Source organism: Saccostrea cucullata, unplaced genomic scaffold (genome assembly GCF_032062105.1).
Source record: "Saccostrea cucullata isolate Sc308-1 unplaced genomic scaffold, CSIRO_AGI_Scuc_v1 ctg7313, whole genome shotgun sequence".
Classification (NCBI taxonomy): domain Eukaryota; kingdom Metazoa; phylum Mollusca; class Bivalvia; order Ostreida; family Ostreidae; genus Saccostrea; species Saccostrea cuccullata.
Genome location: NW_026939402.1, coordinates 24,691 through 34,489, shown reverse-complemented (window position 1 = coordinate 34,489; position 9,799 = coordinate 24,691). Strand labels below are relative to the sequence as shown.

The window sequence follows — 9,799 nt, the reverse complement described above, 5'->3', positions numbered from 1 at the left end:
CTGTATGCGGAGAGGTTTTCGCCCCGTTTTCTCCCTCTTTCCCCTACCCTTATTTGGATGAATTATAAATAGGCCTACGAAGTAACTATAGCAAAGCCTATCATCTCTCTCTCTCTCTCTTGTCTCATTTAGGACAGTGATTATAAATCACAAGTGTTCTATAAATTTCTAAAAAGATTTCCTCACTTTTAAATATTGAGAACGATTTAGTAAATATGGACAGGTGCAATTGATTCAATCTGTAAAAATAATAATAACCACCCCGTCCTTTTGTCATTTCAAACTTCTTATGTACTAAGGCAATCTTTAAAAATTATCTTGTAGCTAAATGTCTTGCATTTTTCTTCTTTCAGGCATGATCAATTCTGGCATGGGACCAAGCCACTTCAATGAATTTTTAACAACCTGCGATATTCCACCCACCAATCAGAAAACCATCGCAAAGAAGGATAATATCATAGGCGATATTATAGAAAAGGAGGCCCAGAAATCCTGCACAAGGTCGCTCCAGAAGGAAGTACAGTTGTCTGACATAACGGAGTGCAGCTATGATGCTGGTTGGCAGACCCGTGGTGCAGGATGAGTTCAGTTTGATATCATAACAGTTATCAGATATGATATTAAAGGTTACATAACAATAGGCCTAAGAGTCACATTGCTTACCTGAGCAACCTTGGCCATGCTGTTCTTCACAAGATTCCACCTCTGTAATATCTAAGGTGATCCCGCCATACCCCGAGGGTCGTGATTTGAAGAATTTACACTATCCCAGGATGCTTCTTTATGTGTTTCAATTTCTCTGGCTCAATGGTTCTTGAGAAGAAGATTTTTAAAGATTTTTCTTAGATACATAAATTTAATATTTGGATTCCCTATTGTGGTCCCATCCTACCCTCGGGTGTCAGGATTTATATAATTTAGAATCTACACTACCCCAATCAATTATAACTCCTTTTTACCCAATAATGCTTTGTACCAAGTTAAGAAAAAATTGGCCGAGTAGTTCTTGAGAAGATGTTGTCAATGTAAAAGTTTACAGACGGACAGGCGACGAACAAAAGGTGATAAGAAAAGCACATTTTAGCTTTCAGCTAAGGTGATCTGAAAAGGTACAATAAAGGTATACGTGTAAAATTATCAACACAATTGCTTAACTGCAAACAAAAATATCAGCTGCATGCATCTTTAATTTATAGTTATGTTTTCAAGTAAATCAATTGGCTTTTTTTTTTAGATTTTCGAAATTTGTAAATAAATCATGTCCCGTGTGACAGATGACATAATAACCACTTACCTCAATCTGTTAGCAGCTCAGCCGGACTTTTCTATCTTCAATATGAACAAAAAAAATTTTCATGATACAGGGCATGGGACACTAATTGGGAAGCAGACAGGTAAAATCCTGCAGTAGGAGATCCGAAGCAAAAGCTGCAGTGTTTGTGACCACCATGGAGAGGGCGTGATACCAGTCCATCAGTGTTCCAAAAACTGGGATGGATCCAGCAAGGCGATGGAGCCAGATATGGCAGTGACCATGCTACATAAAATGAGAGACTGCGGCCATCCAGTACAAGATATCCATGCTGACAATAACTCCACCACCCTATCTACTTTAAAATTGGACTTCCCTGGACTACAGAAGATGAAAAAAGTCATATAAAAAAGGGGAATATCTAAAAAGCTTTAAGCATTAGCTGCAAAATGGAAGGAACTAAAATCGCAATCATTAGTAATTCCATACCTGTTAAGATGCTTAACGTATACCCTGTCCTGGGCTAGAACAAGCGACGATGTTCCAGAAGGCCTATCACAGATTGTACCTCACCTTTTGGTGACCATGCGAATTGCAGTGACTGGTGTACTTTTAAAAAAGATCCAAATTTCAGGTATATATTGTAGAACGAAATTTATATTAAATTCATAAAAATATTAAACTATTTATGGTAATTTCTTGGTATTTAATTGAATCCATGGATTTCAATCTTTTATTGACAAGATTTCTGATCAATGTGAATACATCATACATAATGCATCTGATGTGTTTCAACACAAATGTATGACATAAATTTACATTTGCAAATTTTTTATATATATATATATATAATGCTATATAAAGCAATACATACCTACAACCATATAAATAGGATCCCTCATGTCATTAGATGTTTGACAGGATTTTCTCAATGATGTCATTTAAGGTTGATGCGAAATCAATTTATTCAACACTTGCTGTTAAGTGGGGAAAAAGTTTCACACATTAAACTCCCTTAATCCGAAACAGGCACAATAAAAGTGCGTCATTACATAAAGAATATATAACAAGGGGCCCATAAGCACCTGAGTATCATGTAACAACTTTCCAACAATTGAGTTTGGTTTTAAACCAGAGGCCATGAAATTTAAATTTTGAAAGAAACAGCTTGCTTATTACAAATATTTACTTAGCATGCTTACTCTAGTTACGTAATACTGTACCAAGAGGTAGTTTATCAGAGTAACAAAATGCACTTCCACTTTATAACCAGTTATGTACCCCATCCAACAGGAACCACCGTCTCGGGGGCCAAAAATTAAAAAATCTTGGCAATTTTATCATAAATTTGAAATATTTACAAAGACGCCAATGACAACAACAACGACGACAGACAACAGACAAATTTTTATCAGGAAAGCTCACTTGAGCAGAAGGCTCAAGTGAGCTAAATATGATACCTTAATTCTTTAAAATATGTTCTTCAAGTTAAAATGTATACTAATTTTACATGTATGCATATTTTTATCATAACAAAAACATAATAAGAACCGAAAAAAAAGATGGTCTACGACATACCCTTGAAGAAATGTTTGAAACCTACAAAAAGAGAGCGGATCAACTTGTTAATCTTGCGTCAACCCAATCAAATGAAAACTTCAACTTCATTGTTTCCAGCAAAGCGCCAAAGAAAAAGTTCGTATATTTTTTTCTTATAAAATAATAAACATTGAAGTCTTTGTATCAATGCTCACTAATAATATCAATAATATCAAAAAACAGAACTCCATGGGCCTTATTTCAACAAACTGGAATTCCTTTGATCTAAAATGATACCTTAATGCAAAGAATAGTTCACTAAACAAGTTCATAATTTTTACACAGAGTATTACACTATGTAAAATATAAATTATACCTCCAAATGAATATTTTTCAGATGTTATGGGCGATCACAATCCCTAACGCATAGGGTATCGACGGCAGTTCTACAAAAAATGGACATACCTGGATTAATAAGGTTTTTTATGGATATATTTCACAAGGAGCTCGTCCACAATCATTAAAAATTATATCCCCTTCATAAGTTACAGATCAAGTTCAAATTTCGTATCGCTTCATTGACTTTTGACAGAATTATGGCATTTTGAATTTTTCATTTCTGTTTAATTATGATCGGGTTTGTGCTGCGCTAAATTCTGATGGTCGAGAAAAAGATATTGGAAAAAATGAGTTGAACTTTCGTCTTCATGTGGATTATTTTATTAGGTTAAAGGCATTCAAAACCTAAAAATCAAGCAGTTTTACCTTGTACATAAATTTTGCATATTATAAAATGACATCAAGAAGAGAACGAGGAACCCGGTAAGGGACATGTATTGATTATGCAATACTCTCAGAATGCTTGTTCATACTGGTGTATGATATCAACTATATTAACATTATTTTTCCTTAGTTGGTGTATAGCCCTTTTAGGAAACCACTGAAGATAGTGTTTTGAAACTTAATAAGCTGATAAACACTGATGGGTGATATCTATTGCTTCAACATCTTTTAAGACGTGTAATTATACCCCGCTTGAAACGTGGGAGCGTATATAGTAATCGGTATTTCCGTCCGTCTCTTAGGCTTTGGGGTGTTATTTATAGATTACATTACATTCTGCTTCTGACACTCTTCTCACTGGCTGCAGTATCTGAAGAAAGAATAAGCGTGTAAGAGGAAGGCAAAGATACTTTGTTATAAATTTTTAAGTGTGTGTAATGTATTATTTTTGTGTCACCAACTTGACTTATTCTTAACTGTGGAAGTGTGACATCATCGTCTTCCTTTTAAGATGTAGAGTTTGCCAACCTATTTTGCTAAACAAGAAATTATGTATTCATTACTATATATTCCTTCCGTACGTGTATTGACTATTGACAGAAGAGAAATACTTGTTAGTGCATAATGTGCTTTTATTAAAATAGTTCATGACCTAAACCTATTACATTACCATGGAAACTTGTTCAGGCTTGGGAATGGGTCCTGCACTTAACTCCAAAGGCCTTGTAGTGGTCCCAGCTGTTGTTACCCTGGATACTTCCAGCCCATCTTCTTGGGAAATTATCCGTTCTTTACCCTAAGCGACATACAATCAGTTAATTTTATATATTTCTTTGAAAATGAAGAGAAACTTGGTGGACTGACAGGCAGATAAACTGATTTAACCGACAGACAGCAGCAAATGTAATATGCCGTCCCTTCTTTGTAAACTGTATTTTTCAAATGTATAACTCTCAATGCGGACTTAACAAATGAGCGCATCCTGGATATTCACCAATTAGCGCAGAGGTAGATGCCAGATTCAATAACTCTTCACCCGCTTCTAAACGGGAGGCGCATTACCAGTATCTTTTCGGTGCTCGATCTCTTCGAAGTTTCCGAGATCAAGGTCATCTACAGCGAAGACGTGGGAAAATTCTTGAAGTTTTAGCTTAATGCTACCCCGTGGGGATCCGGGTTAGAATAGGTCCTCAGTACCCCCTTGCTTGTTGTAAAAGGCGACTAAATGGGGCGGTCCTTCGGATGAGACCGTATAAACCGAGGCCCCGTGTCATAGCAGGTGTGGCACGATAAAGATCCCTCCCTGCTCAAAGGCCCTGAGTGCCGAGCATAGGCCTAAATTTGCAGCCCTTCACCGGCAATGGTGACGTCTCCATATCAGTGAAATATTCTGGAGCGGGACGTAAAACAGTATACAATCAATCAATCAATCAAAAGAACGTTTCTCAATGTCGTCAGTAATTCTGCAAAGTTTCCGATATTCACAATTCAAAATGATCTTAAAAGCAGGAAGTATTTGGGAACATTCAGCATCATAATTATGCATTTTAACCCGTCTTTACATATTTTTCATAGTACTGTTTTCAAAAAATTTGCAAATTTTCAATGTTCACATACACTTCTGTTTATTATGTTTTGCATCTTAAATTATATGGTGACCTGTACATTTTTGCAATAATTGGAATATTTAAAGTATATTAAATGAAAATAAATGCAGTTTTTGTACTTTGACCCAGTAAAATTGTGAGGGTAGAAACACCATAAGAAGGCGGTGGGATATGCTCAAAATCTTCCCAATTCTACGTTTCTCCACTGCAATCTCCCACCATAAGGTAACATCAATAGTTTCTCCATCACCTTGAAGTGTGATGCTAATGGTGGTATCATTTCCACTAACGTTTTTACCATTTGAGCACTTCATTCTAAATGTTGAACAAAGATTTTGGACACAGTATTTATGTATTCCTTTATTATTTTGAGGATAAGGATTATTATTTCACTTGCCATCAGTGGAGACAGGTATCAGAAGCTGATTTCAGCCAGTAATGCTAGATATATAATGGCATATCATGATATTTTTTATTGTTGAGAGTCTTGAAAGTAAATAAAGAAGGACTAATTCTTGTAATGATGCATTTGTATACTTGTACTGTATCTTCTTCATCAATGATCTACTGATTATGTGAATTTTTAGACTGAAAGTAAAATCATACATTTTATTATAATGATATTACTTATAATAAATACAACCTAGTTAAACATTTAATTCATACCATTACTTGTTAAAGTTATAAAAATGTATTTGGTGCTCTTTATTATAATCCGGATCAAATTCTCTTTTTGAGTCCCTGAGATGAGACGTTTATTGGTGCACTCAATTTCATAAATATGACAAAATGACCTGGCGTTAAACAATGAGATGTTTTCAATGTCTTTGTGTGTATATGTTAATTTTACAATAATCGAACATTAATATGAGAAGAAATAAATATAAAATATTCTTTTAAATTCATTGTATATTTATGTTAACGTTTTTCTCATGGATTGTGAGGAGCCTCATAATAATGGCCAGTGGCAATCAGGTGTGTACGATATATATCCTTCTGGGATGAGATCTCTTCCGCTGTGTGAACCTGACAGCACGCAGAACCTAAGTTTCCAATAGGACGAAGCTGCTCCTTATTGACCCCTACAGCGAGAACCTCTCCTCACTTGTCTGTAGGGCATCTTCCCTAGACAAAGGTGACGATCCGCTCCTCTCCTCTTTTCACCCTTGGCAAATTGAGCAAGATTTTGTTGGAGGCACATTTCATTGGTTACAACCAGAGCTAGCCTCACCAAAAACGGCGCATCTAACAAATCACCACGTGTAGTTAGAAATTGTGAACAAAAATGGCGTCAGAAGACATCAGCAGGATTTGTCCTGACATTCTCCACAATTAAAAGACGGCGCAAAATTTTGGACCAACTTTTAACGTACTGAACCAGTTAAGCGAAGTCATTGGGTACGTACCAGGTCCTGAAGACGAGAAATCCAATCATGTTTGTGGGTTGTGTTTCACAAACCTAAACAAAAATCGCTAAAATTGACTACGATCTCTTAGACCGCATGGACGCTCTGAACTGAAGAAAGCGGTCAGTGGGAAAAATTGTCCAACATACCTTTTCAACCATAAACTAGGGCTAATTGTAACGGGGACCGTTACAGATGTTCCCCAAACGCTCCACATGTCCCTTTTCGTGCCCTAGCTTTTCCTGTAAGACCTTTTATAAATTTACTAAGTATTTAAGGATTTTATTTAAAGATATTAAAGTTACAATTATATCAACTATATATCGTTTAACGTTTTGCATGGGCGCACAAGTACATGTACATGCATATGCAAGATGATCATGGAATGTTGGTTAAGCGATTAATACATCTTTCTGTCCCGCGAATAATAGAAAAAATACAGATATAAAGTTACCACATTTCAAGTATATATCATTCTTTGAAATACCTATTCACATTCAAATTTTATACTGATTTTAACCTCGGGCGTCTAGGCAGTGTTAAAGTCGACTAAGGATATCACGCCGATGGCTAACCAATAAAAATGAACTTATTCAATTGTAGTTCCAAAGATAGAAAAGGGATTTTCCTTTAATCTGTTCAGATTTTTTAAAATATATTTCCTCTCTGGTCATTTTGACAACTCTGGTATCTGTGCCTAGTACATTTTATATACTATGTAAATAAATATATACATGCAAAGGGTTTTGACCAGAACTATTCATTTTTTTCCAATGCATAGGAGGCTACTTTCTGGGGTTTACAAGAGATATTTATAAAGACATTCGTCTCAGCTAATGTGATCAATATTCTTTAACACCTTCTCCTTCTTATTAATATATTTTCATGAATGCAAATACATGATTTTTTTTTACGAAGGAGCGTACATGTATATTGACTTTGTATTTCTCGGGATTGCGTAATTTAAAAAAAAATCAATTAAATTTCAAATGTTAGATAAACAAAGTATGCTTGGTATTAAAATATTATTTCAAATCAGTAGAATTGAATGCTATTAACGACATCCGAATAAATACATGTAATCATAAAAGGCTTATATACCAACTTTGTTCATCTGTACTTTAATTTCAAACACGACAGGATTTGTAATTAATTAAATTAATAATTTCTATATACTTTGGAAACTCACATCAACTACTTTAATACTTTTTTCTCGAGCTCTTTTCTGCAGTTTCCTTGAAATGTTATGTGGGTCCGAGGTGTAATTTGAGCTTTACAGCGATTCTCTACTTTGTGTGTGTGTGTGTGGGGGGGGGGGGGTTAATTTTTCTTTTTATCCTTGGGTTAAGATCAAAGGTTAAGGTCGATTTCAAGTTCATAGGTCAAGGTCATTTTGGTAAATAGCTAATATCAACATTTTATTCAGGTTACTAGTGACCTTGACCTAAGTATCAAGGTCAAGGGTTAAATGATCTCTTCAGTATGTTACATGTCTTTGCATTTAGAAGTTCTTAATTCTGCATGAACATCAAAAGACTTAAGTATACTGTCGTTTAACACATTGTGTGTGCGCGCATGTGCATGACGTCCTTGCATTTACTTTTGATGGTAGAATAATGTAGGCATTCATTATATCTATTCATATTAGAAATTTCACCCTGTATTATTCAGAACTAAGAAAGTTTTAGGCATTTAAACTTTTAGCCAATCAGATTGCAGCACACGTGCATGTGCGTGCGTTCATGATTATTTTTATATATCATGCTGTAGGTCTTCATAATGTATGACTATGTTCAAAATTTCAAAGGATTTTGTCAGAAAACAAAAAAGATATGAAGACTTTAGTTTCAACCAATCGGACGTGCATGCGCGTGAGATCTTGCTATTTTGACCATGTCATCATGTCTATACTATTAATATATCCTTATATTATGAGTTTCAAAGTATTTCATCAAAAAATTAAAAGGTCACGGCTATATCTATCATATTGGTCATTTCACGCGTTACACGTGTGCGCACATGCCCGCACGTGCGCGCAAAATGACCTTCGTTCCGCACATCTACATAACATACCTAGTGACCCTAAAAAGGTTTCACCTAGATCGGATGAGTAGTTTACGAGAACACTCGCGGACAAAAAAAGAACCGGAGAAGAAAATTCAGGAAAAAAAAGTAAAAACAATATGTTCCCAAACTTCGTTTGGGGAACATAATTAGCACTGCTGTAAAAGTTAAAACACAGACCAAGCGATTGCCGATTGACAGTTTAACGCCCAGGAAAAGATGGTTTGTGCACCTGCTGGAGCAGCTGCCTATAATATTTCTGGGTACACTCTCCGTGCTGCATTTCTGTGAAGGAAACTATTGGAAACATAAGGCTTTGATCATTGGTAAGATATCGATGGTTGGTTCAGACATGTTGCTTACAGTACATCGAAGATTATGTGACATAATAGGAAACCACCAACCATTTGAAGGAATTTCTGTGTTCGCAGTAGGTGACATACTGCAACTAGCACCTGTTGCTCAGAAAGCAGTATTTTCATGCCCATCAGATGAAATGGTGGCCATTTATGGACCTATTTGGCAACACTTTCAGATTGTTGAACTAAAGGAAATTCAGAGACAAAAGAATGATGCTCTGTCTGTATTGTTACTGAACAGTGTCAGGGATGGAACTCAATGAGGACATGCCAATTCTTCAAAGAAGAGTTATCCAAAGCAATGATGAAGCCTACCCAACTGATGCAACACACATATTTTTGATACAACAAAGATGTTTATGAACACAATATGAAAAGATTTGAATCTTTACAATCGCCTAAGTTCATTTTTAATACAGAAGATTCCAGAAAGGATGACCAGACAGCATTGGTTGAGACAACAAATTTGAAAGACATGGCTTAAGGACTAGCTAAAAGTATTACCATTTCAGATGGAGCAAAAGTACTACTTACAAAAAACATGGATGTTCAAGATGGTCTAGAAAACTCGGCTGGCTATTGGGATTGTGACAGGATTTTATCCACAACCACAGGAAGACCAAGACAATTCATTTTTGTTAAGATTAGTGATGAAAGAGTGAGTAAAAGAAACAGACTTCAGTCCAGTAAAATCTTGAGGGATAATTGTTCCACCCCTATTCAACAAGTGAAATCTCAAATACGTTTTCAAAGAAATACTAAACAGGTTCAGACCAAAGACTATTTCTA

At 35.6% G+C, this 9,799-nt stretch overlaps 1 pseudogene; it reads left to right on the top strand.

The window, feature by feature from the left end:
• Positions 1–328: 328 nt before the first annotated feature.
• LOC134253003 (uncharacterized) lies at positions 329–9,273 on the top strand (annotated as a pseudogene).
• The last annotated feature ends 526 nt before the right edge of the window (positions 9,274–9,799 follow it).